Below are 23,375 nucleotides of genomic sequence, written 5' to 3'. Positions count from 1 at the left end.
GCTTACAGTTCACTCCACTGTTCAGTTCTGATATTAAAATGCCACCCCACAATTGCCATCAATTTCCTAATCCACAAGAAATCTAGGTTTCTAAGGCACAACTCAAATATCAAAATAAGAGTAAGTAATCATTACCGGCAGGCCCTATAGCTGCATTCAATCCACGACTGCTTTAGAGTGTATAGTAAGATGATCACAGAACGTCAGATCATCTAGTGTAACTCCTTCATTTTACTAATGGGGAAATTGAGACTCAGAGAAGTGACTTTCTTAAGTTCATAAAGCTAGTTCATGGCACAGCCAAAATGAGTAAAACAATAGGTAAAATAAATCTCCCTGTTCCCCTGCCATCAATCTTAGCAATCACCTTGTCCCCTAGACTATAGATTACACCTTGCAAACTGTGATACTTTCATCTCTAGCATAGTTAGATATCTGCAAGGGCGATCACCTGGATTGTTATTGCTTCACTTCAGTTCATTCTTTACTCCCCAGCTAGCCTCTCAACAGCCTCATCACCTACCTAGATCAGTATACATACCTTCTCTCCCCCAAACTCCCTTACCCCGAATTCTGGAATTATCATTAAATCATCTCTGCCTTTGTTTCTGGGAGGGATGTTATCACTGTATTCATCATCCCTGTAACTTTCCATACCAAGGTGCTCATCCCTGGCCTACATGTACTATCTACCTCTATTGGAATGCAAGCTGCTTGAAGAACTTCAAAAGGACTGCCCTTGCTTTGTTTTTGTCTGCTTAGCTCCAATACTTATTACAGTGTTTGAAACATAGTATGCATTTAATAAATGCTTTTTTGTTATTTTATGGAATTAATTTCACTACTTGGCTAGGTAGAAAGCTCTGGATAAGTCCCTAGACATTAACCATTTTGTTTCAATCTATTCCAATGGATACAAGCCCTGCACAACTCAAATTGGAGTGAGGAGATATCTTCCATTGCTGTGTCTTGCCATCAGTCCATTTCTTTATTTCATTAATTCTACAGCTCCTCTTGTAAGAAAATATTAAATGCTCAGCCTGGGAGATTGGCTCCAAGAAGTTTCTCATTTTCAGCTATTTATGGTTTAAACTGAAGACCAAAATCCTGCATATTCTTGTCTCTATCCTCCTATCGGCACCATTAGTTGTTTTCAGGAACTGTGTTCTTTCTGTAACTGAATATGTCAGCTTCTCACTAGTGTATTCTCAGTTACCAGTGACACTTGAAATAATGCCCAAAATAACTCAAGCCAGCAGATAATATATAACCAGTGAGGCTTTTTTAAAAATCTGAAAAAAGACAGAAGCCAAAACACATGAATTTGCAGAGACCTGTGAGCATGCAGGTTTCAGAAGTATAACAACTTACATCTCTCTCATACCTTTCTCCAAGGATCTCAGGCTCCCCTTGCTTAAATATGTGTTTGAATTAGTCCTTCTGGAATTTCTGTAAGGTGGGTACAAACAGGAATCAGTATCCCCATTTTATAGATAGTGAAATCAGATACAAAGGTAATTTCCGTCCATTTGCCTTGTCTTTGTTTCTTACATAAGTGACTTGATCAATTAATTCCCTTATAAATAAAGCTGCCAGCAAAGGAGATTTTCTGACCTCGAAAGGTGACTCAGCAAAGCTCCTTCCAGAAGGACAACAGACTTCATAGGGCTGGCTTAGAAAATGCGGAGTGGGAACACTTGCAGGTTTTCTCCTGTCTTGTACTTTTACCTTCTTTCCTTTGGGGATTATACAATCCAGTAAGTGTCGAAGACCTCATACCCTTTGTGGGGTGGAGGCACAAAAAAAAGGAAAATATTCTGGTCTTCCTCTTCCACTCCTATAAAGAGTCAGAGCAAGGACATCCTTCTGCAGAATGACTGATGCTTTCTCCTTCTCCCTGACCATTTATTCCTCCCTTCTTACACACACACACACACACACACACACACACACACACACACACACACGCACACATGCACACGCACACACACACATCCACATACATGAGTACGCCCACAGGCACATGAACACATGCCATATCACCACACCAGGGGACTTAGAGAGGAAGATGAGTTATGTTCCATTGTAGTTTCTGTTTTATTTTTTTATTTTAAGTGTCTCAATCTATTCCAGATGACAAAAGGCAGTGCAGCTATCATGGAAAGTCAAATAGCACAGGCAGGGAACTTAAAGATCATCTGGTCCAAACCTTTCATTCTCCCCGTGAAGAAATTGAAAGTCAGAGGAGTACAGCAGCTTGATCAAGGTCACACAGCTCTAGATGAGTGGCAGAACCAAAACCTGAACACAGAAATTCTTTTAAATCATAGAAAAATCACAGGGCAGTTGGAAGAAGAGTAAATTTGAAATTTGGGCATTTTAATTCCAGTTCTGCTTCTTAATGGGCATCTAAGTGATACGGTAGATAGAGCACTGGCCCTGGCATCAGGAGGACCTGAGTTTAAATCTGACCTCAGACACTTACTAACTGTGTGATCTTGGGCAAGTCACCTTGTTTACCTCAGTTTCCTCATCTGTAAAATGAATTGAAGAAGGAAATGGCAAACCACTCTAGTATCTCTGTCAAGAAAACCTCAAATGGGCTCAGGACGAGTCAGACATGACTGAAGTAACTCAACATAACAATCTGCTTCTTACTACCTGAGTGGCCACTTCCTCATCAGAAAAATGAGAAATGATGGACAAATGATGTCCAAGGTCCTTTCTTACTCTCAAATCTATGATTCTGTAAACCCAGGTCATCCAACTTCCAATTCAGAGTTTTTTCCATTATATTATTTTCATTGCCTAATCAGTGGTAGGAGGCAGCTGATGGCACAGTGAATAGAATATTGGGTCTGATATCAGGAAGACATGAGTTAAAATCTCACTTCAGACATTTACTAGCTGTGTGACCCTGGGCAAGTCACTTAACCCTGTTTGCCTCAGTTTCCTCATCCATAAAATAAGATAGAGAAGGAAATGTCAAACTACTCCAGTATCTTTGCCAAGAGAACCCCAAATGGGGTCAAAAATAGACAAGACTGAAATGACTAAACAATAAAATCAGTGGTAGAATCCAATAATAAATGTTTAGGATGTAAGCTTCTTGAGGAACAAATAAATGTTTATTAAATTGAATTGAATGTTTGAGTATCTAATATACTTGGAACTTTATCAGACAAAGTTTGTAGAAATCAGTCACTAATGCAATTATTCTGAAGTGACCTCATGTTTTAAACTTCTTTGAAGCAAGGGGAATGGAGCCAAGATGGATGAGTAAAATAGGGACTTCCCTGAGCTCTCCCCCAGAGCCCTCCAAATACCTGTAAAAACTGACTCTAAACAAATTCTAGAGCTACAGAACCCACAAAGTGATGGACTGAAACAAATCCCCAGCCCAAGACAATCTGGAAAGTTGACAGGAAGGGTCTTTCACACTGGGCAGAGAGCAGAGCTGGGCATGGGCCACACTGGCACAGACCAGCCCAAGAAGGTCCCAGAGGACTGAATATTTGGCAGCTGTGACAGTTTCCAGACTTTTCAATCCACAAACACCAATATTGTTAGTGGGAAAACTTTGTGGGACCTGGGTGAAAGAGGAGTGCTATGTCTGGCTCCAGTCCCAGGGCAGTAGGGAAGGTGGCAGTGGCAACAGCAGCAGAAGAAGATGCTTACAGGGCTCTGGGCCCACAGACAATGGGGAATTGAGTGGTTGATACAAAATCCCTGAAACCTGAGACAGTACATCCACACCCACACCCACACCCCCACTGGAAGCAGAGTCCTCCTACCTTGACAAAGAGTTAGAAAGTCAAGTGTCTGACTGGAAAGATGAGTAAACATCATAAAAGAACTCACACTATAAAATCCAACTTTGGTGACAAGGAAGATCAAGGCATACAACCAGAGGAGGACAGCAGAGTCAAAGTTCCTACATCGAAAGCCTCCAAGAGGAATATGAATTAGTCACAGGCCATGGAGGAGCTCAAAAAGGATTTTGAAAATCAAATAAGAGAAGTAGAGGAAAAATTGGGAAGAGAAATGAGGGTGATACAAAAAAAATCATGAACATTGAGTCAATAGCTTGCTAAAGGAGATCTAAAAAAAATACTGAAGAAAATAACACCTAAAAAAATAGACTAACCCAAATGGTAAAAGAAGTCCACAAAACCAATAAGGAGACAAATACCTTAAAAAGCAGAACTGCCAAATGGAAAAAGAGTCCAAAAGCTTATTGAAGAAAATAATTCCTTAAAAATTAGAATGGAGTAAATGGAAGCTAATGACTTTATGAGAAATCAAGAAATTATAAAACAGAACCAAAAGAATGAAAAAAGTGGAAGACAATGTGAAGTATATCACTGGAAAAAACATTGACCTGGGAAATAGATCCAGGATAGATAATTTTAAAATTATTGGACTACATGAAAGTCATGATCAAAAAAAAGAGCCTAGATATCAGCTTTCAAGAAATTATCAAGAAAAACTTCCCTGACACTCTAGAACCAGAGGGTAAAATATAAATGGAAACAATCCACTGATCACCTCTGGAAAGAGATCCTAAAAGGAAAACTCCTAGGAATATTATAGCCAAATTCCAGAGTTCCCAGGTCAAGGAGAAAATGTTGCAAGTAGCCAGAAAGAAACAATTCAAGTATTGAGGAAACACAATCAGGATAACATAAGATCTAGCAGCTTCTATGTTAAGGGAGTGAAGGACTTGGAATATGATATTCTGGAGGTCAGAGGAGCTAAGATTAAACTAACAATCACCTTCCCAGCAAAAATTAGTATAATCCTTCAGGGGGAAAAAGAATATTCAATGAAATAGAAAACTTTTAAGCATTCTTAATAAAAATACCAGAATAGAAAATTTGACTTTCAAATACAAGAATCAAGAGAAGCATGAAAAGGTAAACAGGAAACAGAAATCATAAGAGATTTATTAAATTTGAACTACTTAAATTTCTACATAGAAAGATGATATTTGTAACTCATGACACTTTCCTCAATATTAGGGTAGTTGGAGGAGATAGACAGACAGACAGACAGACAGACAGACAGACAGACAGACAGACAGACAGACAGACAGACAGATAGATAGATAGATAGATAGATAGATAGATAGATAGATAGATAGATAGATAGATAGATAGATAGATACATGGCACAAGGTGAGTTGAATATGAAAGAATTCTATCTAAAAAATAAAATTAAGGGATGAGAGGAATATATTAGGAGAAGCAGAAAGGGAGAGATAGAATAGGGTAAATTATCTCACCTAAAAGAGGCAAGAAAAAGGTTTCACAATGGAGGAGGAGAGGGGGGAGGTGAGAAGGAATGAGTGAACCTTACTCTCATCAAATTTGACTTAAGGAGGAAATAACATACACACTCAAGTATCTTACCCAACAGTAAAGTGGGGGGGGGGGAGGGCAGGGAGAGGATAAAAGTGAGGGCAAATTGAGGGAGGGGTAGTCAGAAGCAAACACTTTAGAAAAGGAACAGGGTCAAAGGAGAAAATAGAATAAGTGAGGGGCAGGATAGGAGGGAAGGAAGTATAATTAGAATTTCACAACATGACTATTATGGAGGTGTTTTGCATAACTACACATGTATAACCTATATTGAATTGCTTGCCTTCTCAAAGGGGTGGTTGGGTTGGGAAGAAAGGAGAGAATCTGGAACTCAAAGTTTTAAAAACAAATGTTAAAAATTATTGTTTTTACATGCAACTGGGAAATAAGATATATAGGCAATGGGGTACAGAAATCTATCTTGCCCTTCAAGAAAGTAAAGAGGAAGGGGATGGGGGGGGGGGGTGATAAAAGGGAGGGCAGACTGGGGGAAGGGGTAATCAGAATGCATGCCTTCTCAGGATGGAGGAGGGGAAGGATAGAGAGAAAATCTGGAACTCAAAATCTTGTGGAAACAAATGTTGAAAATTAAAAATAAATAAATTTAAATCTTTTTTTAAAATAAATACATAGAATATATAAAATATAAAAAAAGAAAAAATCTTATTTGACTTTGGTTGCATGCAGTCAACCTGCAGAAGAGAGAGTGGAACCACTTGCTCATGTGCATTAATCATATCTCTTTATCCCTAATCCTATCTCCTCTTAATGAGTACATGGCAGCTAGCCTGCCCTGAAGGTTCACTCACCCCATCTTTTCACAAGAAACTGTCAAAATACTTAGGGAGGAGCTGAGGCTGGCTGCACTAACCGCATCCCCTAATTGAAATGAGAACAAATCAGAATTGTCTTTCCTTTATGTGGGAGTGGTTTACTCTTTTCTATAAAAAGCAAGAAGGCCCACCCAATCCTTTTTGGCCTAAGCCTGATGAATAAAATTCTCTTAACTTGGGAAAAGATTTTTTTTTTTAAACAGGACGATACAAAGAGGGAACACTGTGCCTGTCCTCAAGGGGCTTATGGTCTAGTTAGGGCAATTTGAAGGACAGTTACATAACTGAAAGAAAAAAGCAGCAGTGGAAAAATATAGAAAAAGTGGTGCAGAGAGTGAATGCTAGCAGGAACTGAGGAAAGGAAGGGGCTTGTCCTAGATAGAGGAAAAGATGTTTTACAACTCACCCTGCATTTACTAAGTCATATATTCTTTTGCCACTTAAAGTATTCGCACTTCTGGATAATAGGTTATTGCATAGCAACAGATTCAGTAGGCTTCTGTAACTTGCAAGAACATACCCGTCTCCATTCCCCACCCCACTACAAAGAATTCCAAATGAACTGATCTCTGGGTCTGTTTCTCAGGCAGTGTGACATGTGTGATCCAGGATAGATGGAGAAGGAATATCTATTTTGGTTTCAATGTCAGATAAATATGTGAATCATTCTGTCAAACTCAGGTTGGACAAAAATGATAAGACAACCAAGCATAAGCAGGAATTATGTCCCTTCCTAAGGGATGGGTAAAAAAAAAAACCTGACATAATAGGCATATTATAGATTGCCTCAGTGATACTATAAACACTTAGTGAAGATAGGGAAGGATAGTGGAGAGAATGATCAACTGGAATCAGGAAAACCTGGAGTCCGGAAAATCCTTGCTCAGATATCTACTAACTGTGGTCCTGAACAAGTCAGTCTCTCTGATCCTCGTTTTTGTTTTTGTTTTGGTTTTGGTTTTGGTTTTTTTTCTCTATAAAATGCAGGTAACAATAGTATCTACCTTGTAGGGCTTTTAGGAATAAGGACCAGCCTTGTGATTGCACTAATATAGGAACTTGGGGATAAAGAAACTCCCTCTAACAATGCAGGTCTACACCTTCTCTGAAACAGTCTTAGAGAGTTGCCTTAGAACACTGAATGAGGTAGAGGGGAGATTGTGAGAGCCCAGCCTTGGGAGCATGCAAATGTGGTGAGTCTGTCTCTGGAAGTTTGTGTTAATATGGATTGGAGGAACCCAGGGCTGACTCCAAAACTTTATAGCAACCAATTTGTGTTAAGCTCACTCTCTCCAGGGACTGAGCAAGTAAAGGGGGAAGTGTGTCCTTAGTGTTTGGGAAAATGCTTTGTAACTTCAGTTCTTTCTATATTTCCTTAGCAAATAATCAATTTGTAAAATCCAATTGTTGCTAACTTGTAAAATCTGTAGTAAGGTGCTGTTCACTGGATCAAAACACAATATCAATACACAATACACGAGAGAAATTAACTGACACTGACAAATGATATGGAGAATGCAATTAAATGGAGGCTGGAGATGATAGTACTAGAAAGATGTCCATGATACCTCATAGGCATCCCTAGAATCCTGAGGGAAAGATGTAGACCTACTGTGGGAACTTGACTTGCCAGTATGTTATAAAGTTAAAACTACTTACATTCTGTAAAGGCTATACTTCCAGTGCTACAATAAGCAGTAATGAGTTGAATAATGCTAACCCTCTCCACCCATGGCAGAATTTTTCTGTTATTTAAAATGTTTTAATCAGCAGAAACAAGAAAATCCTACTCCAGAACTTACTTTGCCCCTTTTGGCCCCATTCTCCAAATGCTAAGAAGTAGGAAAGATACCCATTGAAGTTTATGCAAGTGTGGGAAAGTTCATCCCCAGATCCTGACCAGCATAGAATCTCTGCAGACTTATTCTACCAGTTCTATAGTTCCATAAACTCAGAAAGCAACCAAGAAAATTGCAAAGTTCAATGACTGTTTGAAAAGATGAAATATCACTGACTACAAAGAAGAACCACTGAATGTGTGATCAGTTTGTCTAAGTATAAAAGAATCAGAGAATGCTAAGGGTTGAAAAGTACTTTAGATCATCAGTCTCATTTCTCCATTTTAGAGGTGAGGAAATTGAGTTCTGAAAGATAAAGCAATATATCTGAGGTCACACAGCTTGTTAGTGGCAAGGACAGGATCTATAACTCAGGTCTCTTTACTCCCAGGCTGCTACGCCTAACTGCCTTTAACAGTTCAAGGAAACTACGAAGAGAATCCATATGGGAGTATTCACCTAAATAAAAGATAAGCCTATTTAATCTGCTAACAATAATGCACAAGTTTTGAATTTTTTTCCTTGAGAGGTGACACTCAGCCACACTTTGGCTCATGGCACATATTTACAAAACAAACATGATCCTCTGGGGCCACACATACAGTTTCACATACAGTGAAACTAACTGGCCTGTATAGAGATCAGCTCACAATTTGAGCCTCATTAACACCATGCTCTAAGCAACAGACAAATTGGAATTGACTTTAATTTGCAGTGATTAAAGCCTGCTAAGAACCAGGGGTCTCAGTAAAATATTGATGTCTCTCATGCTACACAATACCCTTCTCAATTCATCTAATTCAACAAGCATTTATTAAGTGCCTACTGTGTTAGGCATTGTGCTAAATTCAGTTAACAAGCATTTCCTAAGTGCCTACAATGAGCTAGGCAAAAACAAAAAAAAAATCTCTGTCCTTAAAAATAAGAATGTAGAATTTTAGAGTATTAGCTCTGAGGGATGTTAGAGAAGGTATCTGTTTATATAAGTCTTTCTATGTCCATGTCCTAGTTAGTTAATTCATAGTAATGTAACACAATACATTATGCCCCTACAATAAATAACAAGAATATAGACCAACAGAGATGTTGTTAGACACCATCTTGGCCCTATTCAACAAGAACAATCAGAGTCCTGACAAGTCCCATGCTCAAGCACCCTCCACTCTGCTATGGGTGATGTGGGTAGGGGTAGGAGTTCTGAGGTACCAGGCTCTCCCCTGCTCCATCCATGTCTTTCTGAGTGGTTCTACCATATCATCAGTCTAGGAGTTGTGGTTAATATGGGATTATCCAATCAAGAGTTTCTGAATTCTTGACTAAAGACTCTGGTAGAGAAACTATGACTTTATAACTGTATGATCAATGTTTCTTGTATTATTTTTGTTCCTGTTGTTGACTCTTTACAGAGAATAAAACACTACATACAGTTAAAAATCTTCTGACTGTTCCATGAGAGGAGCTTATTCTATTACACCAAAGTCCTTGACTAGAGTTCAGTGAAGAAACTCTTTTTAATATCTGATTAGACAGATTTCAATATATTTCATTTTAAATAAACGTATACAAGTGTATATGTATAGGTACATATTAATATGTTTCCTTTGTAATTGAATGTATATTTTTATGCATTTAAAATCATTATTGTTAGAACTCCACAGGGATTGCCAAAGGGGTCCAGGACACAAAAAGTTTGAGAACCCTATCCCAGACACAATCTATTCCCAACTAGTCCTTAGGCCACTTCAAACTCTGAATGTCATACAGTTCAGCTTGTTTCAAACTCCTGCAAGCTGGCAGTGGAGTATCTAGCTGACACAATGCCCAGCCAGTGTTTAATTCATGCATCCAGCAGGACCACTAAATAAAAGTTTCTGAAACACTGGATCTAGTGCTTTGCTCCTTCTCAGGGCATGGGGTACAGAGTTAGAATGACTTTTATAAAACCTACAGATCTTACAGCCAGTGCTTTTCCATGCAGACAAGGACCTTCAACTGTTTTTCAATGTAGCTAGCTCATTGCTCATGGAGTTAAGGTACAGCCAAAAGCAGCCAAACATGGAGACATTCTCTTCTCGTCTTTTCTCCCCTATCTTTCTCTGATCTCTGACCTTGGGAACCTCCATTTAAAGCTTCCAGTGATCAAGAGATATTAAAAGTCACTCCTTCCTCTGTCCCTCATGGTTGTGCTCACCTTTTTAGCTTTATGGGAAGGGGTAACCAAAGGCACAGATCATCAGAAGGTGATAGACACGAAACATCCTTACAATGTGCATGATGCAGAAGTCATATGTTTGAGAAATGGTGTTTTGCTAATTAGTCATAATGAAGTCTGCTCCTGCCTCTAATCACATTTTTCAGCAGGAATAACCAAAGCTTTTCCTATACTTCCCTCCCTGTGAAACCCCACAAATTGATTTTCTGAAATCAAGATGCAGTTTTAAGAAAGATAATTATGCCCCCTGCTGAAAGAGATCTCTTCCCATCATTGCCTGATGGGTTTTTCTTACCAATTAGCATTTTGTCAGATATAATTGCAACAAAATAATATGCGTGTATATGGAGTATATGTAATAATTCTTTTCCCCATAAAGTAAACCTACTATCCCTACTGGCTAGCTGGCATAGTGGCAAGAGGGTTTGGAGTCAGGAAGACCTGAGTCTGACTCTTGCCTCCTACTTGGTAGCTGTGTGACTGATCACAAGTCACTTAATTTCTCTCAACCCCAGGGTTCCTCCTCTGTAAAGTGGAGAAAAAAACAGCACCTATTTCACAGGATTGCTATGAGTATCAAATGGGATGATGTAATATACGTAAAGTGCTTTGAACATCTTGAAATGCTTTGGAAATATGAGTTGTTATTATTCTCATTCTTAACAATAATAATAATTGAGAGGCAAAATCGTATAATGAAAAGAGGACTCACCTTGAAATCAGAAGATCTAAGTTTCAGGTCCAGTTGTAACATTTACGATCTAAATAATGACCAGATCATTGAATCTCTCAGCCTAATTTCTTCATTTGCACATCTGAAAATGAAGGCAAAGGTAGGAGGGGGAAATGAATTTTAGGCTCTCTTTTCCATAGGTTTATTACAAAGAAAAGACTTTATGAACCACAAATTCTTATATCAATGTTAACATGAAACTCTAAAGCATTACGTAAATGTTGAGTGCATCATAATAAGGAACCTCCATGATTCTCAGCACACTCTATTAACCCCATTTTCTACCACTCTGCCCACATGACGGCAGAAACTGAAGGGTTGGCCAGTGGGATCAAGAGCCACTTGTTTTTCTTTGTTTCATGGTTTACCATGACTGAAGAATCCATTTCCTCAGCCTATCAACCTGTACCTCTCCTCCCTTTCACAGCAAAATTCCTAGAATATCATCTATACTCACTGCCTCAACTTCCTCACTTCTAGCTCACTTCTCTGGCAGCTAGGTGGCACAATGGATAGAGTGCTGGGCCTGAAGTCAGGAAGATACCTCTTCCTAAATTAAAATCTGGCCTCAGACACTTACTAGCTATGTAATCCTGGGCAAGTCACTTAAGCTTCTTGCCTCAGTTTCCTCATCTGTAAAATGAACTGGAGAAAGAAATAGCAAACCACTTCAATATCTTTGCCAAGAAAAACCCCAAAGGGGGTCATGAAGAGTCAGACGCAACTGAAAAATGACAAAACATCAACAATAAAAGTTCATTTCTCAAGAATTTTTCACCTGGCTTCCAATGTCACAACTCTGTTGAAAGTATTATCTCAGATCTCTTAATTTTATGTACCTTTTGACCATGGAGAACTCCTTCCTCCTGAATACACTACCTTATTAACTACTTCTTCATCTCCTTTGCTACATCATTATCCATCTCCCTTCTCCTAACATGGACATCCTCTACAACTCTGTACTGGCCCTCTTTTCTTTTTTCTCTACATTTTCACCCTTAGTGATTTCACTCATTGCCATGAGTCCTATTACCTTTTCTATGCAGATAACTCCCAAATCTACACGAAGACCAGCCAAGCCCAAAGGGCCATAAAACCATGCATACCTTTTGACCTAGCAATATCACTGTTAGGTCTGCATCCCAAAAGAGATTTAAAAAAAAGAAAAGAAAAGGAGCTACATGTACAAAAATAGTAGCAGCTCATTTCTTGGGGCAAAGAATTAGGAATTGAGGGGATAACCATCAATTAGGAAATGGCTTAGTAAGTTGTGTGGTATGTGATTATGATGGAATACTATTGTACCATAAGAGATGATGAACAGGACTCTCTCAGAAAAACCTGGAAAGACTTGTATGGGCTGAAGCAAAGTGAAATGTACTGTATACAAAGTAATAGCAATATTGTAAGATGATCAGAAGTGGATGACTTAACTATTCTCAGAAATACAACTATCTGAGACAACTCTGAAGGACTTATGAAAAATATGCTATCCATCCCTGGAGAAGGAATTAATGGTATCTGAATACAGATTGAAGCATACTTTTTTTTTACTTCCTTTATTTTGCTTGAGGTTTTTTTCCTATGTTTTCTTTCACCATGACTAGTATGGATATGTTTTGAATGACTGCACATATATAACCTATATAAAACTGCTTGCGTTCTCAATGAGAGGGGTAGGGAAGGAGGAAGGAAGAGAATTTGGAACTCAAAGTTTTAGAAACAAATGTTAAAAATTGGTTTTAGATGTAGCATAGGAAAAATAAAAATAAGATACTAAAAATAAATAAATAACAAAGGAAAGAAGGAAGAAAGGAAGAAATAAAGAGAGAGAGAAAAAGGAAGAAAGGAAGAAATAAAGAGAGAGAGAAAAAGAAAGAAAGAAGGAAAGAAAGAAAGAAAGAAAGAAAGGAGGAAAGAAGGAAAGAAGGAAAGAAAGAGAGAAAGAAAGAAAGAAAGAAGGAAAGAAAGAGAGGAAGAAAGAAAGAAAGAAAGAAAGAAAGAAAGAAAGAAAGAAAGAAAGAAAGAAAGAAAGAAAGAAAGAAAGAAAGAAAGGAAGAAAGGAAAACCAGCCCAACACCGGACTGCGATTTGTTTCTGAGGAGAAATGGGACAAAATTCATGACCCTTTTTGGTCTTCTTCAACCAGTCTAGTCCTTGTAACCTGAATAGAATACAGGAGCATGATGGGAGATGTTGAAAACAGTGTTCTCATCACAGTTTTAACCTATTTTTTTTACATGTGAAGAAGTGGAGCTCTGAGAATACTTGCCCCATCCTGTAGTAATAATAAAAATTGAGAACAATAGGCTTCTGACAATAAGTGAGATTAGAGTTCAACTGAGGAAACCAAAAGAGACAGTGAGAACAGAAAACTAGCTTAAAGAGCAGATATGATTTGAGGTGTAGCATCTGCTACCCTCTGTGAAGGACAGTTAGATGGTTCAGTGGATGGAGCACTGGGCTTGGAGTCAGAAAGATCTGAGTTCAAATCCAGCCTCAAACATTTACTAGTTATGTGACCTTGGGCAAGTCACTTACCCCTATTTGCCTGTTCATCTGTGGACACCCTAAAGAAGGAAATAGCAAACCATTCTAGTATCTCTGCCTAAAAACTTCCATGGACAAAAGTCCATAGTCATACAGAGTCAAATAAGATTGAACAACAGCCTTCTGTGAGCAACCTGACTGAGGAAAAATGGTTCAAAACCATCCGCTGAAAAAGCTGACTGAAAATTATATCCCTGCATTTATGGGCAGAACTTTGCTAAACATAGCAACCCCTCCTTCAGTGGATGGTAGATAAATATATTCTTCGCACTAATTTTGTGTGTGTGTGTGTGTGTGTGTGTGTACTTGTATGTGTTTGTGACAGAGTAAGTTCAAGTTGTATGGACTGTATGTTCCATCATTCTCTTGTGTTATTTTTATGTTACAATGCTTCATTAAATGTCCTTGCTTTGAACTAAGTATGTCTGCTTGCTAATAAGTAAGAGTTAATGTACAATTAACTGCAGTTAGAAAGAACTGTGGTTAGAAAGGGCTGTGGTTTAGAAAGAACTCTAACCTACAAAGTATATACAACCTAAGGTACTTTTTGAGGGCCCATAGGAGACGAGGGCCCCAGTTGTTCCAGATATACCCACATCCTTAACTGTCTTTGGATCTCCATTCTCACATCACTAATAATATGTGGAATATTTTCACTTGACAGTCATTGATACTCAAACTCAACATGAAGGAAATGTGGTGCTCCAGAAAAATGCATTGAATCTGGAGGCCAAGCACCTGGATTCAAATTCTAGTTCCTGTATTTTTCCTATCTCTACACTGAGAAGTAGAAAAGACTTTTTCCAGACTTTTCCAGAAAAGACTAGATAAAATATCAGATGACACTCAGTGTTTCTCTGCTTGAATATTCATTAGTTCCTTATTGACCAGAACAGTCAGTTCTCCTTATCATCTTCCCTACTTGCCAACAAATAAAGTTATTAAAAAAATAATGGAAGATTTCTTCAAATTCTCTGTTTTGTAGCAGAAAAACCTAGAGAGTAAGTAGTCTCTCATGCTACATAGTTTGTGGTGTCCATCAACAACTACTTCCTCCTAAAGACAGGAGATCTATAAAGTAATCATACCATAATATTGCCACTACTTCTCCCTTCTTATCCTTATCAAATGCTCTCTATCATGCTTCCTTCTTCAGATTCCTGGATTTCCACACAGGAATCTATTTCTTGATATACACTGCTGCTTCACGCATAAAATCCCATTTGTCATTCAAAGCTCTACACAACCTGACCCTCTCCTATCTATCCTACACCCTTCTGCCCCTAACTCAACATTCTCTGCATTCCAGTGACAGTAACCTTCTTGCTATGTATCAAATAAGATTCTCTCTCTCTTTCTCTCTCTCTCTCTCTCTCTCTCTCTCTCTCTCTCTCTCTCTCTCTCTCTCTCTCTCTCTCTCTCTCGATTCTGGCCATTTTCATTGGCTGTCCATATTCCTGGAATACTCTCCCTCTTCATTTGCACCTCCTGGTTAGTCAGATAAAAATAATCCCTGATAAAATTCCATTTTGATTCCTTCTTAATTCTAGCAGTCATCTCTATTTATCATCTTTTTTTATGTATGTATCTTTGTTTTACCTTATGTATGTATCTTTATTTTCACATTATCTCTCCCTTTAGATTGAGCTCCAAGAGAGTAGAGACTGTCTTTTGCCTTTCTTTATGTTCCCAGCATTTAGCACAGTATCTGACCTACGACTCACAATTGACTTTGATTTGAGTGAAGATGGGCTGTGTAAAGTCACCAACCTCACTTTCTCCTCCAGAGCCATCTGAGTCCAGTGGTTAAACATGGATCAGGATGACTGGAGATGGCCCAGGTACAGTGAGAGATCTTGGCCCTTTTAAGCTAAAGTCTTTTCAGGTTCTCACTTTGAGTGAGGCAACACCCATTCAGTGAATAGGCCTCTTTAAGAAGTGAGTCTAGGGATGGCCCCTTTAATCAAAAATAAATAAATAAGTCAAACTGGGAGGGGAAGACCCTCAGGGTTGCTGGCCAAAAGAGAAACAGTTACTATTTACATCCACTCTGAGCCAAGAGGGCCCAAAAACTAATTGACTTAATGACTAACCGATTAGAGAACTTTGCTGTCACAGTCTCTGTGACTAGCAGCTCTGTCCAACTTTTGGAAGAAACTGTTAATGAGGAAGATATCTAGAATCCACATAGCAAGTTCCCAGGGCATTTAATTCTCCCTCCACAATTTACTCACCTTTCCCTACTGTTCTTCAGCAAGAGGAAGAAGCTAGAGAACAAGGTAAGTGTTTGATCTTTGGGTATACTCTGCTTGTGATGAGCATTTCTGACCAGGAAATGCCACTGTCAGCAACAACATTCTTGATTATGAAGGACAGCTGTAACTATTACACCCTGCCTTTACAGGTTCTCTGCTAATTTTCTGTGCCTCTGACAGTGTTCATATCCAAGTCAATTTAAATTCATTTTTCTTATAAAAAAAATTCCTGAGTTGCTGTTTCTCAAGCTTTACTAGCATCCAGACATCTGCTCCAATTTTTCTATCTGCTAATTTTGATTTTCTATCATTTCAAGAAAAATAATGGATATGATGAGCTGCAATTTGTGCCCTGCAAGTGAGTGCCACTTACCCATTGATGAATTCAAGAATCACAATCAATTCTGTGACTACAGATATCATTCTTCCTCAAATAACATTTTTTAAGAAACAAATTGGAAACCCCATCATATCAGAGCACAAACATCTAAAATCAACCCCTCTCTACTTTTTCCTAAAATGTCTACTTTCATTACTATAGAATCCTCTCTTGGCTACTTTCCAAATTCTTTGGGAACAGGTTTGCAGGATTAGTGCCTGGAGAGAAGACTATTCCTAGATTCAAGTTATTCTGTAGGTTGGTACTATTTAGATTTTATCCTTCCCACCCTTATACAATTCTACTATCTCTGATTCATTCCCCTTTAACCTTCCGACTCCTCAGCCATAGTATAGTGAACCCCTCCCTAGATCCAGACTCAACTCCATCTATTGCCAATGTATTCTAAAACCTTAAACTGTTTAATTTAACTATTTAACTCCACCTCTCCCACTGGAGGACTGCCTTTGCTACTATCTACATATTCCAGATGTGGGCAAGACCTTATATCCCAAAATAATAAGGATTTCATTAAAAACATAGATTTCCATAAGGAAGTCCTAAAATATCTTTAAAGTGAGATAGTTTTATAGTTGAATGGATGCAACAGTTTTTATGCAATACTCAAGCAAGGTGTTAAGCACTGAGGATATAAATTTAAAAATAAAACGTGGTCCCTGATCTTAAGGAGCTCATATTCTCATTTGGAAAGGAAGCAGAATAAAAAAGTTCAGCTTCAGGGGGAGTAGAAAGACCCAGAAGGCTCTGGGTAGGGTCAAGCTGGTGGCAATGACCTAAGAATGCACCAGCACGTCAGATGATAGTGTCCAGGGATATGGCAGGGTAGATGGTAAGGTGCAGAGCACTCTAAGAAGCAGTAGGAGGAGTAGATTAGACCTTCCATGCCACCTCAATGTAAGCTAGTGCTTGGTGATTCCTAGCTCACATAATTATCACCCATTCCACTCTTCCCAACCAGGTTGGGGAAACCCAGGTCAGAAGGGGGACAAAGGGAAAACAAGTAGATAGCAGATATTAAACTTGGAGCCAGAAAATGTAGGTTCTAGTCATCATTCATTCTTATCACTTTTTCACCTCTCTGAGTCAAAGTTCCTTTACATGCAACATGAAGACAATAAGAGAAGTCAATAGCTATCTCATAGAGTTACTATGAGAATCAAATGAGATAATGCATATGAAAGAATTTGGTATTGTAGATAGAACTAGGAAATGCATGGCATTGTCATACCATTGTTTTGACACATTTGAAACAACTCTCATAAGCTCTCATTTCTATACCCTGCTTACCGTACTATCAGGAGCTAGAAGGAACTGTAAAGATCATTCAGTCCAACCCCCTGAGTTCATAAATAAGGCCCAAAAAGGTTAAATTACTTCCCCTAGAACACCCAGGATATAAGTAATAGAGCTGTGATTAAGATACATTTTTTTTTATTGAACACAAATTCACTTTTAGGGAGGAAGGCATTTCTTCACAGTGAGCCTCCATGACCTTTTCTTACAGGTTTACGTGGCCTTTCTTTATTCACAGAATTGTGTCCCTCCTTCCAGATTTGAATCATATCTTTAACATTTGAGTTCATTAGCTATCTTCCCTGTTTTCTACATCTGGTTTACCTGTATTTATATAATCAGAATTTGCCAGATCCTTCCATTCTCTGTATGAGGCTAGATGAATATAGGAACCATATTCCTCTTCAAGCTCTCTGGACATGAGGTATTCCCATATTCCCTCCATTGGAATATGAATTCTTGGAGGGCAGGGATTATCTTTTCTTTCTGTGTCATGCCAACACTTTCATAGTTCCTGGAATATTGTAGGCATTTAGTAGATACTTTCTGATTGATTGGATTTGGGGAAATCTAAAGTATTTAGATCCATCTACCTTGGATGTCACGGGTCTTAAGATCTTTCAGGTTTACTCCTTTAGCTTATTGATATTAGTGCTGGTCTTTCACTTCACCCAAAACAGAACACCCCTAACCCTCACCATTGGTCCTCTGGAAAGGTGAGGGTTAGAGAGACTACTAAGAGAAAAGGTGATGGTAAAGAGATAGAAGGCCAAGAAAATTTTCACCTGCATTATCACACATTAACCTGTGGCTAATGAAACTATGAAGGGAATTTGTCAACGTCCACTATAGAAGATAGTCAGAGAGACAATGAATGCTACCAATGAAGCTATGAAAAAGAAATGTGTGCCCCTACCCTTCATTTCAGCTTCCTTTTTCCAAGATTGTATAAGAAATTGACTTCAGAAATAAAAGAACTTTCCCTGTACTTTGAATGTTCTGATGTGAATTCCTTGCTTGTTAAGGATTAAAAAATTAATTTCCCTACTGAAGTACTCATTAAGAATAGTAACTCAGAAGTCTATTGTGAGAATGTTAATTAAGTATAGAAGTAGTCAGTGGAAATGTTGGTTGAAATTAGGAAGTGTTTCACAGCACTTCACCGAACAGAGAGGAAAAAATATTAGCTAGTGGAGGAGAAACAGATGCTATGTCAGGAAGAACTAACACTTGTGGATTTTTAGAGCTCAAAAGAACTTAGACACTATCAATCCCACTCTTGTTTTACAGGTGAGACATCAAGGTACAAAGATAGAAAGTGCTTCCACCAAGGTTACACAGTTGGTGGTGGAAGAAGGCAGTAGGTGAGAAACAAAGAGGGCTGGATGTCAGCCTGGAGACTGAAATCTAACCCTGACAAACTGTGGGAATTGAAGCAAGAGACTTATCTAAGACTCCATTTCTTATCTGGGAAAAAGCAAGATCTCTGGTTCCTTCCTCCACTAAATTCTATGTGCCAGACTCTGAGGCTACAAAACAAATAAGACAGGCCCCTACTCTCAAGAAATTTACAGTTTAGATTATTGCAGAGGTCCTTTGTAGTTCGAAAATTCAGTATCTGAGTATAAATTAGAGGGAAAAGTGGTGATTTTTTTCCCTTTTCTTATACTTATTTAACAGACAGATACTGCAACTCAGAAAGAATCAAGATTTTGTTTTTTGTTGTTCACTCCTTTCAGTCCTGTCTGATTTTTTTGGGACCCCATTTGGGGTTTTCTTGGCAAAGATATTGGAGTAGTTTACTATTTGCTTCTCCAGCTCATTGTACAGATGAGGAAACTGAGGCAAACAGGGTTAAGTTATTTGCCCAGGATCTCACAGCTAGTAAGTGACTGAGGTTGGATTTGAACTCAGAAAAAGAACCTTAGAGATTATCTAATCCAATTACCCTATTTTCCAAATGAGGAAATGAAGATAAAGAGAGATTAAGTTATTAATTAAGTGTTGAAGCCAGGAAAATGACAGCCTAAATTAGAGGGCAGATAGGCACAGAAGTTTTACTTAAGCAAAGTGGATATTTTCCAATTCCTCAGCCTTGACAGCAACAGCCATTCACGTTTATGGTGCCTCAAGATTTACAGAGTACTTTCCTCAAAACAGCCCTGGGATGTACAGAGTTCAGTGTTACCAATCCCATTTTATGGACCAGGAAACAGGCTCACAAAGGTTAAATGATCGGCCATGATCTCAGGGTTGATCAGGCACCAGGAGCAGAATTCAAAACTCAGTCTCCAGACTAGACATCAACTGTTCTTTCTACATGGAACATGTTCCTACATCTAAGTAAACCACAGAATGTTCAGAACAGGAAGAACCCTTGGTATCTTTTCATTAAACCTCTGATTTTACAGCTGAGGAAATAGAGTTGAAGCAAAAAAAAAAAGTCAGGAATGGCATTCTGTTTTCCTGTCTCTCGATCCAATCCACTTCTCATTTAAAATTTTGCTGAGGTCTCTACTGAGACTCTTGGGAATGCTTGGGGGTACTTGTGAAAGACACAAAGACTGGGAAAAAATGAAATAGGTCTCCTCTTCCCCTCAGCTATCAATTCAATTTATTTCATTTTAATAAAAATTTATTAAGCATCTGTAGACTCTGAGCAAGACTTTAGGGATACAATTATAGAAATCAAGAAGTTTGAAATAAATATGAGTGTGTCATTCTTTCTAGGGTTTGGGAGATGTACCGATAAGCAAATATAAAAGATACATATATATGTGTGTGTGTATTCTGACTTTGAAGCCAAACTTTGAATTCAAGTCCTGCCTCTGACACCACCATACGAGAGCTGCTGGAGCCAGGTCAAATCGGCCCCAAAGTAAATTGTTAAATTTTCAATGTGAGCAGTTATTCCTGAGAAAACAACAGAAACTATAAATCAGGACTTCGCTTGTTGTTTTGCTGATTGTATAGATGGGATGGAGAAAATGATGACCATGCAGATTTAATTTAAAAGTTTGTCCAGCTACACATTTTTTTTCTTTCAAGGATCCTGTTGTTAAACATTTATCACCACATTACTATGACTGTATGACCCCCAAGCACATCACGTAACCAATCAGGGCTCAAAAGAACTCTCTTAGATGATAAATTGCAGAGAATAAATGAATCTGCAGGGGGTATTAATAGTTTCCTTACCAGGGAGTTCCTTATGCCAAAGGAACCAAAATCAAACTGCATGGTAAATGCAAAACAATTTCATTAAAGGAATAGAATATTAACAAGTTGGGGACTCATGAGAAGCTATTTGTAAGAGGTAGCACTTCGTGCTCCTTGATAAGTAGTTCCAAGATGCAGATGAAAGGAGGGATGCAGCTAGATGGTGTAGTGGATAGAGCTCCAGGCTTGGAGTCTCAGGAAGACCTGAATTCAAATCCAGCCTGAGACACTAACTGTGTGGCCCTGGGAAAGCCATTTAATCCTTTTTGCCTCAGTTTCTTCTTCTGTAAAATGAGCTGGAGAAGGAAATGGTAAACTACTCCAGTATTTTTGCCAAGAAAATCCCAAATGGAGTTTATGAAGAATCAGATACCACTGAACAACAAAAACAAGTTGAAGTCTTTAGAACTACCTATAGCTTCACTTTGCAAGCCCTGATCCCAATCTACCCAGTCTGCTTCTGGGTGGAAAAAATAAAAACAACTCCAATAAGGAGCTATTGCCTGATCACGTCTTTTAGGAAAGTATTTCTTTTTCTTCTAATGAGTCCCAGAACCCACTTACCTGTGGTTTTCTTTGACAAAAGCAATGCAATCCAGCTGTATGTCTTCTTTTCTTCATAGCTCAAACTCCAGCAGTGTCAGGGAAGTAACAGGGAACAGCACCTTTTCATAATGGCTAAGGTTGTAAAGATATGTGTCTCTTTAAAAAGCATTTTGAGAAGGGAGTGTGAGATGTCAGCAAAAGAACTGCTAAACATGTACATGAAGTTTTCTAAAGAACAAAAGTCATTTTTGCACACTTCTGTTATTTCTCCCATTTACCATTTGTGGGCCACATAAGTGATTAAAAAACCACTTTCCTCAACGTGATTTTCAAAGGGTCATGGGTTTCTATAACTCTAAGCTGGCCCCAAGTGGTAGGATTTGACATAGAAGCATGCAGATAGGATTAGAATGAAGCTGAATATGTCCAACACCAGCCATCACCTTTTCTTGAGCACCACCCCTCCCTGCCATTCCAAGAATCTCCACCTAACTTTCTTCTTTCTTTTAATATTTCTAAAACATAGAATCATATCACTGAACATATTATTCTCTTTAGTCAAAATTCGGCAATAGCTCCCCATTGTTTATGAAATGAAATATAAATTCTTTGGACCAGCATCTAAGGACCTCAATGATCTACCTTTAAAATACTGACCTGGGATTCTTAAGGTAGATCAAAGTATACTTTTTTCATTTACTTAATTCTTTTTGTGTTTTTTTTCCCCTTTTGCTCTGTTTCTTCTTTCACAACTCTGACTAATGTGGAAATATGTTTTACATGATTGCAACCTATATCAAATTGCTTATCATTTTAGGAAGAGGGGAGATGAGAAAGGGAGGGAGAAAATTTTGGAATCAAAATCTTGTAAAAATGAATGCTAAAAAATGTCTTTACATATAATTGGTGGGGCAGGGGCAAGGAATAAAATACTAGAACATAAAAAAATAATAAAATACTGGCCTAACATTATCTCTAACTATTTTCTTTCACAAATCTATAGTGTCTGGTACATAGAAGGCACTAATTAATAAATTAAGATATATTATGTACATAATATATATTATAACACAATTAATAAATGCTTGTTGACTTGATAACTTAATTTGACTTGACAAGTCCTATGCTCCAACCAAACTAGGCTACATGTGCATGGTAGTGAAACACCAACCTCCAAAAAGAGCCAGTGGGGTTTCAAAGGAATGTGTTATGCCCCCTGGGAACTGAAGGGTTTGTGGAAAGCTAGTTGACAAAAGGCCCAGTTGATCAATCAAAAAGACTTTCTAGGTAAGTTCCTATATGCTGGCTTCTGTGTGGACTACATGGCCACAAAAGATGATCCCTGTCCTCAGAGAGCTCTTGATGTGCTTTGGGAGGCAAGAAATATACATGAAAAGACAAATGGTAATACAAGGAAATATTTGCCATATGAGTAGAATACCTCATAAGTACCACCAATGTTGAGGAGAGAAGGAAATAAAAGACACAGCAGCAAAAGATGCATTTTGCAACCTGTACTGAAGCACCTTGCTTACCCAGATCCAGCCTCCTTTATTCTCCTCTTTCACTAATGAGCATGAACTCAGAGGGAAGTTGCACTGGTCACTTGCTATAAAAATTGCAAATATCCGACAGGATGGATGGATGGATGGATGGATGGATGGATGGATGGATGGATGGGTGAGTAGTGAATATGGAGGGTGGGAGCACCCAGTTCTCTGGTAATAACATTTCCTTGACATTTGAACCATGAAGATGGGAAGAGTTCTACATCCATAAATGAGTATTCTTGTCTCTTTGAAGAAAAGAGCAGATTAGGTTGGGAGACTTATTATTCAGAAGAATAAGAAAAAGGAAAACAGTCTCCACTCTAGACAAGTGGCTATCAGGGTGGGGACCCTCTGGCCTCGAGGCCAGATGTGGCCCTCTAGATCCTCAAGCATGGCCCTTTGGCTAAGTCCAAGCTTCAGTCAAAGGACTGAACTTGAGGACCTAGATGTCCACATCTGGGCTCGAGGGCACACACTCCCCACCCCTGGGCTAGATAAAAGTAAGCAGACTGAGCTGAAGCTACAGATATCCCAGTAGGCCAGAACATACTTCAGGAAGGCTTCTACCCTTACAGAAGAAGTAAAA

The 23,375-nt window shown here is 38.5% G+C and overlaps 1 long non-coding RNA gene across 1 annotated transcript in view; it reads right to left on the bottom strand.

Annotated features, from left to right (window-relative positions):
• The window catches only part of LOC140524370 (uncharacterized), a 67,422-nt gene extending 46,055 nt beyond the window's left edge, over positions 1–21,367 (bottom strand). Inside the window, exons 1-2 of the long non-coding RNA XR_011973700.1 lie at positions 21,258–21,367; positions 10,956–11,058 (exon numbers count right to left, since the gene is read on the bottom strand). This is a non-coding gene — a long non-coding RNA (uncharacterized lncRNA). The remainder of the gene's footprint in view (positions 1–10,955; positions 11,059–21,257) is intronic.
• Between the last annotated feature and the right edge of the window lie 2,008 nt (positions 21,368–23,375).

Source organism: Notamacropus eugenii, chromosome 1 (genome assembly GCF_028372415.1).
Source record: "Notamacropus eugenii isolate mMacEug1 chromosome 1, mMacEug1.pri_v2, whole genome shotgun sequence".
In the NCBI taxonomy this organism is placed as follows: domain Eukaryota; kingdom Metazoa; phylum Chordata; class Mammalia; order Diprotodontia; family Macropodidae; genus Notamacropus; species Notamacropus eugenii.
The sequence above is the reverse complement of the archived record's forward strand: the minus strand, read 5'-3'. Positions and strand labels throughout refer to the sequence as shown.